Source organism: Lissotriton vulgaris, chromosome 4_1 (genome assembly GCF_964263255.1).
Source record: "Lissotriton vulgaris chromosome 4_1, aLisVul1.2, whole genome shotgun sequence".
In the NCBI taxonomy this organism is placed as follows: Eukaryota; Metazoa; Chordata; class Amphibia; order Caudata; family Salamandridae; genus Lissotriton; species Lissotriton vulgaris.
Genome location: NC_141691.1, coordinates 1,272,625,725 through 1,272,634,589, shown reverse-complemented (window position 1 = coordinate 1,272,634,589; position 8,865 = coordinate 1,272,625,725).

Sequence of the window (8,865 nt, the reverse complement as noted above, 5' to 3'; positions counted from 1 at the left end):
TGGGGAGAAATGTGATAATTTCTTCATTTTTTTCCTCTTTCCAAGTGTGCTGCACTTTGCAGCACAGATAGAAAGAGGAAAATGTCGTGTAGGATTGTTTTTGATCAGGAAGATGCTTTTTCCTGCACAAAAACAATCCTGCCGGCAATCGAGGCACCTTTGCACCATGGTGCAGGGGTGCCTACGCTAGTGTTACACTGCCAAAATGGCACCAGCACAGGCAGAAAGTACAGAAATACACCATATTGCTTAATTATGGTAAATTCCTGCCCTTTCACTTTGTTGTAGGGCAATGCAGCAAGGTTCTTTGCTGCACTGCCCTACGCCAAAATGCCATAAATTAGGCCTTGAGTCTTTATCTTTATGTGACCTGGGAACACCCCCATCAAACTGCACAACTGCTGCTGTTTTTGGTCTTCAATTTGCCCCACATGCTTTTAGAACACATTACCCTAACTCATATTTTTTAGAGTGCCTCTGTACGGTGTTCTCATGCTAACCTCTGCATATTGATATCATCTAATCGCGCTCCGTGTCGACTTCTCATTTTGCATCATTTTGTGTACTTTTCTTGCGGATTTTCACTTAATTACGCAAAAGAGATTTATGGGATCTCACTTACCGCTAGGGACTAGATTCACATACTGTGCCTGTATGAATCACTACTATGTTGACCATAGCTCCCTTTAGTACAAGGCGGATGGTCACCACCAAGTAGATGCAATTTTCAACCTAGCAGAAACATACTCCTGGGGATCAGTGCAAATGAAGACAGATTCATTGGGACAGTCTTTTACTTAAAGCCAGCTTCAGTATATTGTGAGTGTGACTCCTTCGGAAGGATAAGCATCTATATTCCTTTACTACTTTGAACCTTATTTTAAAGATCCATGATCTGCATGTTCCTTCAGTTAATATTCTGGGAACAATATGTGTACGCAACTGGAAAAAAAACCTAAGAGGGGACAGAAAAGCACGCAGGAAATATATCTAGTCTTGGTCTAACCTGTCCATGAGAATCACTGAAAGACTAGATAATTACCAAGACAGACAGAGGACACAAAAATGTTGAAATAAATGCAAAGAATCTGAGCTGACCTCACAATTTGCTGAGTGGGGAATGAATATAATTATGTGATCCTAACCATACTGTAATGTGCCAGAAAAAAAAGTACTTCGTTTAGAACTCTAGGGGGCCGATTCACAGTACTAACTTAAGACAAAATCCTAAACTTACTACTTTTGGTATTCACAGAAGTTAGGATTTTGTCTTAAGTTTGTCCTAAGACAAACTTAAGACAGACTTAAGACAAACTTAAGACAGACTTAAGACAGACTTAAGACAAACTTAAGACAAAATCCTAACTTAAGTCTGTCTTAAGTCTGTCTTAAGTTTGTCTTAAGACAAAATCCTAACTTCAGTGAATACCAAAAGTAGTAAGTTTAGGATTCTGTCTTAAGTTAGTGCTGTGAATTGGGCCCTATATGTGGCTGTGACTTTTTAAGAGTTGATAAAGAAGAATGCGTTGTCATGTATATTAAATTTCAGGGCACTTACATAGCCAAGATCTTTAATCTAAGGTCATATAGAATGGAGTTAAGCATAACATTTTTGCTAAATCCCGTGTCATGTGAGGATTGACCTGTCATTGCACCCCATTCATATCGGATGTTTCCAAATGAAAACTTCCCCCAGAAATGTTGCTAAAAGCTAGAAATTTGAAATAGACAATAGTTTGCTGAATTCGTGGGACACAGATAAACTTCGTACGTAGTGTTATCAATGTGGCCTGAAAGAAGTCAAAGAAAAATCAAGAGGTCAGTAACATATTTTATGTAGGAAAAAAATCACAACCAAAGTGAGAGCAGAGGGTTTGAACCAGCTTTGATGGACGTGGGTGTGGGGGATCCCTACTGTAGCCACTGGAAGTCTGAAGGTTGTTGAATTGCTCAAATGTTAAAGGTAAACTGGGGAAGGCAACACTTGCTCCATGATTGCTATAACATTATTCTAAAAAGTGGTTAACCTCCAAAGGAAGAGTTCTGTGAGGCCCATGCATAGGAATTAAAGGATTGGCAGAAAAGGCTTCATGGATGCAACAAGCTGATCAGCATTTCGAACAAAGGTCCCTATGTAACATGTTTGCAATACAGGACCGGGTGGGATGTTACTTTGTTGTAGTGAGCAATACAATAACTACAACTGAATCCACATGAGGCAAGATCATATTAAAGGCCACCACTGCATTCTGCTGAAACGTTGGCTTCTCAGTTAATGTTATGAATTAATTTTGCATTTCTAATTGTAAGTTCAAATGTATCTCAATTGAGAACCTTGCATCCAAAAAAAAGTCTCCTTTAAAAGACATCTTTTAAAATGTGTGATTACATTCAATATAAATAAATGGACCATCAAATTAGGTGGAACTCCTTTATTGACACAATACCATTTCCACAATATTTCTAAATTTGCATATAAAAAACGATAATTTTATTTACAAAAAAAATCAAACAAACGCAAATAAATACAGACTCTCGTTAATGCTTAGAAAACTCAGTCATAAACATGACTCCATAGTGGCAGCAATTTACCTTGAGGGAAGTTGACAAATAACAATGTAATGTATGTTGAATGATCTCATAGTTGGAACATAATTTAATTCCTGATTTTCCCTAATGCCTTACTTTACACGGTAAATAGTGACAATACTCTGTAGATTAATGTGCAAGATCATTGGCATGCGAAATGTTACAATGACAACTATCAGAACAACTGTCAAACTGGCCTCTTTCTTATCATTTGGAAAGAAGCTTACTTTCACGGAGGCAATCAATGAACGACAAGGTTTGCAAGATTACTGTGCCCAAATGTATAATCTGTGAACATACCATTACCTTTTCAACCTATTTTTTCGATTAACATTTCTCAGCGTTCATACCGAGGGGAGATCCACTCCAGATGTATCGGGGGAAAGGATTTATAGGATAACTTGTAAGTATCGGGTTAAATAATTGATTACATTATTCTCAAATTGAAAATACTTTTGTGAGTCCCAGCTTACTTGTGTGGTATATCCATCTAATTGTGGACCTCACTGCTGCTGCTTTTTTTTGTATAGGACTGGATTGTGCTGTACTTGGTTACCTGATTTAAATGTATTTCACCGCCTATGTCCCTCTTAGGTTATCTGACAAATCAGAAGTTTCTAATGCATTATTTGGTCCTGATGAAAGCTCGGTTTAATAACAAGAAAAAAACAAACTATTAATTTCCACTTACGAAATGGAGTGATGTGAACATTGTTGGAAGGCACATTAAAAAGAGGAAGAATCTGAAAGTATGTGGCCCCCTCGAAATTTTCAGTGAATATTCTGTTTTATTTGTTTTTGTATCCCTTATAAATACTTGTTCACATGTACTGTTACCAAAGATCTAGGTCTATAATTTATGTTATAAATTTTATTTTTGATGTAAAGAATTGTAAATATTTGTGATACAATTAAAATGGTCCGTTAATTCTCGCTCAAGAGCATTTGCTTTTTAAACATGCATTTGAGAATAAAATATTGGCTTAGATGTGGCTTCGTACTCACCAGCGAATTATACAATTATCCAAAATAGATGACCAATCGGAATATTTTTTTCTGTAAACATAGAAACACTTCTTTTGATAATGGAACCACCCGTCTACATATCCGTCAGTACAATTTGGAGGAATGTTTATATGGATTGCTTCTCCTAACCCCTTTAAAGTACTTTAGTAATACCTGTGTGTTTTTTAATTTGTTTTCTCCTATGCATTTGCTTCCTAACTGCCCACTATGTAGTAAACTGATCTGGTTTAATGTGTTATGTTATTGCACTATTGTCAGAGAAATATGCACCAGTACACTGCTTATGCCGCCTATGAATCGTTTAGTGAAGTCCTGGCATGCAGAAAGGGTCGCAGTTTAATCCGTAAACACGCATTTATGGCTGAAAATACCTCTGTTGATTGGCTACAAAATGTTTTATAGCAAAGCAGAGAGTTTTTCTAAAAATCTTACATTTTTAACTACCTAGGTATGTATTCTTCCCATCTTATTTCAGTAGAAAACCAAACCACAAAGTCTGGTATATGATTATTTTCAATAAACGTTTCCCTGTTTCAAAAGACTTCAAATAAACATTGATATGCGAAATATATATCTGGTAGCTTGTATAACATAGCCGTATGTTCCAGTCTCAGAGTTTTAGTGACATTTCCGAACCACTTGTGGTATATGGTGTCACCAGATCCTCTCACTGGTCATCTTGGACGAAATTACATGGCTCTCTGAAATGCATCCTTCTCTCTCACACTTCCACCGCATCCCTGAACCCTACAAATGATATCTAATATTACTTCAATAGTGTTAAAACTTATCCTTAACATTCTCAGTCCTCTTTCCGCAGCATCATATTAGCCCCACCTGCAACTTCATTGATATAGTTGCAGGGCCATCAAATCAAAGAAATCGAAATATTGCTGATGCTTTTGAAATCTCCATATCCTCACTTTACCTTTGTAGCACCAATACATTTTCTACCACTTCTCAGTTTCACTTTACTCAGTCCAGCAATTGAGCCAGACTTCTAAAATAAAGACTACATTTCACAGATCTGCTCATGAATGAAATTATTTTTGTCATAAGCTAGTCACGTCCCTCTCCATCAACACTCTAACCAAAGCCTCACTTAACAACCCTCCATTTAAGACCACCCCATAAATTCACCCACCACATTTCACCTCCTAAAACAATATCTCAGCTTCTTAGCCGTGGCCACAGTCTGTCATCTGATAGTTGGAGGGTATATAACAATGAATAATTGTTAGAAAAGTATGTGTTAGAACATGTTGTGATACAACTTTATCAACAATTCTTCTGAACGCTGCCTAACAAGGTTTCTTTTTCCAATCAGCAACATGTTCGCATCCTACCATTTGTTACAACTATAGAAATGCATCTTTTTTATCCAGCTTAACCAGTCTTAGTCATTTTACACAAAATTCCACAATAGCATAAATTAGTACTTAAATACAGTTATTCTATTACTAAAGCATATCCTGCATACTTAAAATGTTTTAGCTGGTCGCAACGTGTGAAGTGGGTAAATTCCTTTCTGAATTAACCCCACCTCTGTATCAAGTCCCCCAGTGTTTATTGGTACGTGTTAATCCATTCACACTAGTTAAAGGCCTTTGCTTAGCAAGGTAATAAAAACAACAGTCAGCAGCCCACCATGCACCCAATACAAAGAAAGATTTCTCTTGATTCAATTAACGTTATCCTAATTCTATGAAGGATTTAATTTCGAATATTTTTGAAAATGGTATAACACTAAGACCCAATGTATTCCCTTGGTCTCCAAAAGATGTATACATTGATTTGCCCTCTGGTACAGCTTTCACTGCCACTTAACTTAAACACTGCTCCTCTTAAATGAGTCAGAAACCTGGAATTCATATTTGATGTGCACCTCACCATCCAAAGGAGATAACAAAATTGTTACGGTCAACTACCACATGTCTATACTGTGAAACCTTGATTCTTTCCCTTCAGTGGCAAAAGGTAACCAACTGTGCGATGACCATAAACTGACTAGGATATTGTACCTCAAAGTCCCTGAACTGGTCCTAAACATCTTCGATATGTAATTAAAATCTCTAGAACACATTTATACAAATATATAAGACGAATTATTGAGAGACGTATGCCTATCTATACTCGGGTGTCTGCTACGATCTGAGTAAATCAGATTTCACTTCTCCATCCACATTCTTGCATATTTCTATCATATCCAAACAAAAATAAGAATCAATCCTAGCTGTTTTACCACAGCCTCCCTTACTGCCCTTCTTGTGCTCCTCAATATTACAGAAAACTGGCCATTAAGGCTACCCCTGTCAATGGGGGTCACCACTGACTTGTCACAAGCTCTCAATTCACTGCCCAATGGGGCTCTTACATTTCTTAAAGAAGTGAGTAAATCTGAACCAAAGGGTTTACAACCTCACACAGTGTAGTTTTACTCATTTCTGGAACTCATAAAAACGTTGTAGCTTATGCCCGTAAACCTGCAACGTTCAAAACAAGTGTTCGAAATCAGAGGAAGTGCAGACGCAGTTGCAGACTACCCTCCAACAATATCAAGGTATATTTCCATTTTGTATCCAGCCATAAAAAATGTTTTACTCCTGTTTTTGAGACAACTAAATATCTAACCAGGGGAGGAAAGCGGTGTGTGAATAATCACAAGCCTTTAAGTTTGTGGGTGTGTCGAATCTTCTAGGCCGTCCAGCCTTGGCACACCCACTTCCCACTTATTTTTTATTTAAGGTTTTTGTAGAGCGCGTAGTAACCCTTGAGCATCCCAGCGCTGGAACCTGAAGTCAGGAGGGAACAGCAATGGAAGGGACGGGGAGATCAGGTGAAGAGGAGAGTAGATTTACTTATGTGGAAGCCTCTGTGTGAGTAGCTCATTACATTATGCAATATTTTGATTCTCAATTTCCATATAAATGTTCAATACTTTGTGTAACAGCTGTATAGTTAAAGAACTAGACATTAAAGAAGGCCAATGTGTTGTTTTCAGGAAAATTATTCTGTCTGTTTCATCAGAGTTATTCTATTGTTGTTAATACCCGCTTTTGGCTTTATCATCACCAGCCATTGGTCCCGTCATTTATGCAAGCTCACATAATGCAAGCATTGTCCATTAAGGTTATGTTTAAATGTAAATCTTCTTATGCACAATTCTCCCTATTATTTAATAAAGAAAAAAGAGCCCTAAGAAGATCCTATCGCACCCAAAAAACATACATCTAGAATTTATCTGAAAAAAATGATTCAGTGCACCGGGTTGGGAATGCTATATACAATATCCTTGTAGCATTTATGTCTAACATTGATAATTGAAAAATAATTCTATGTAAATCCACTCTGGGGAGCTCAAGTTAACTGAATGGGTTTTCTTTGCTTATACCTGATCCTATTTCAACTGGCGAACTAGCTAGTATTTAAAATATCATGTTTTAAAACAGTGAACACAAAGAATCTGTTGAGATTTGCTCGCGGCTTACTCTAGGGGTTTAGGAGTAAACCAATCGTAATCATGGTTTATTCTTGGACTAAATGACTGAGAAAGGGATGCTTGAAGGGTAATTCACACCTACGCATACACCAATCTTTATTAATCAGGCCCAGAGTTTTTTTAATGTACTGTACATCATATCGGATATATCCTGTACATAACATGTTTTTACAATATACACTTCTCCGTTGTTCGAGCGCTTTCTTCACCCTGTGGGGGAAAAAAAACAGAATTAGTGTATTTTGTCATTTGAACAAGTCACAATGTTGAATTTTTCTTTAAAGAATAACGGTACATGCTTATGAGTGGGACTCACAAAGGGTTAACTAAAGCTCTAAAACAGACTGTATGCACTTCCTAATTGCTCGTCCTTGTTCTGACCATAAATGAAAATGGCTAAAGTTTACTTGAGATTCCTCCCTTTTCACTTCAGCCTAGACTTATAAAAGATATAGCCTGAAAAGATTGCTCAGCACTGCAAGGCATTAACAGAGTGCAGGGACCAGGGCTAGTGTTTCCCTAATGTGATGTGAACCAAAAGTTAAAGCACCACCACAGGTTGACATCAAACTACAAAATAGCCGCTTGTAAATTGCCTATTTCATAGTGGATGGTGTGCCCTCTTGTTGACATATGTTAGCTTGCCTGAAGTACCCTTCCAAAGTTCCACAGGTCTCACTCAGAGGTCGGAAGGACAAAAGCACACAGGCATAATTCACAAATATACATACTCCTGTAGATGTACCCTTTTTGGATTAAATGTAGGATTTTTAAATAATTGTTATGAAAATGAGCGAGAACTTCTACCTTGATGTTGTAGTAAATGTACCTTTCCTGGAGTGGCCATATTCATAAGCTTTTACACATGTAGAAATATACATACATGTATGTGTACGCATGTGTACATGTTTAGCAAAAGTGCTTATGCAGCTGCTTGTTTTTTTACTTCATATGTTTTAATGGCAAAATTGTTTTTTATACTTGACAAACTGCTTTCGCCACACCGACTGTTAGCTCTCAATATATACCACGGATAGGGATGTACTCCTACCCTTGACAAAAGGAAATCTAAGATTGTACGCATAGTGGTAATGAGCAATGAAACATGTCTTAAATGGATGTATGACGGTACCACGCGTACTTTTACAACGCGTACCGTTACCATGCTACTTTTACCACGCAAGTCGTTACAACGACTTGCGTGGAGGGGCGCTGGATAGTAAATTATTTAATTTACTATTCCAACTCCAGTCCCCGTGGACTCTAGGGAAAGGAGTTGGATAGTAAATTAAAGTATTTACTATCCTGGAGCGCCCCCCAGCACATTTTGTTGTAGTGACCTGCGTGGTAAAAGTAGCGTGCTAACGGTACCGCGTTGTAAAAAATGCGTGGTAACCGTTGCATACCGTCTTAAATGCCCACAAGCCAACAAGTTTATGGGTGTTTATGAACCCTCCAATGCATTCCTATTTTCAAAATGGCCGTTTCCCACCCATGGCAGCAGACCAACTACCATATAAAATTACACTATACTAGTTTACTATATCTGTGAATAAATCAATATATGGTGTGAATTCATATTGTGCGGGTTTCAACCATAAACGTACACTCATAAAGTATGCTATTTGTCTACCTTAGTTGAAATTCAGGTACAAAAATGACTTTAGCAAATTCAATTCATTCTAATTATGTCAATAGAAGCAGAAAAAGACTGTAACACCCAGAATGCATTACGCTATGACCAAAATTTC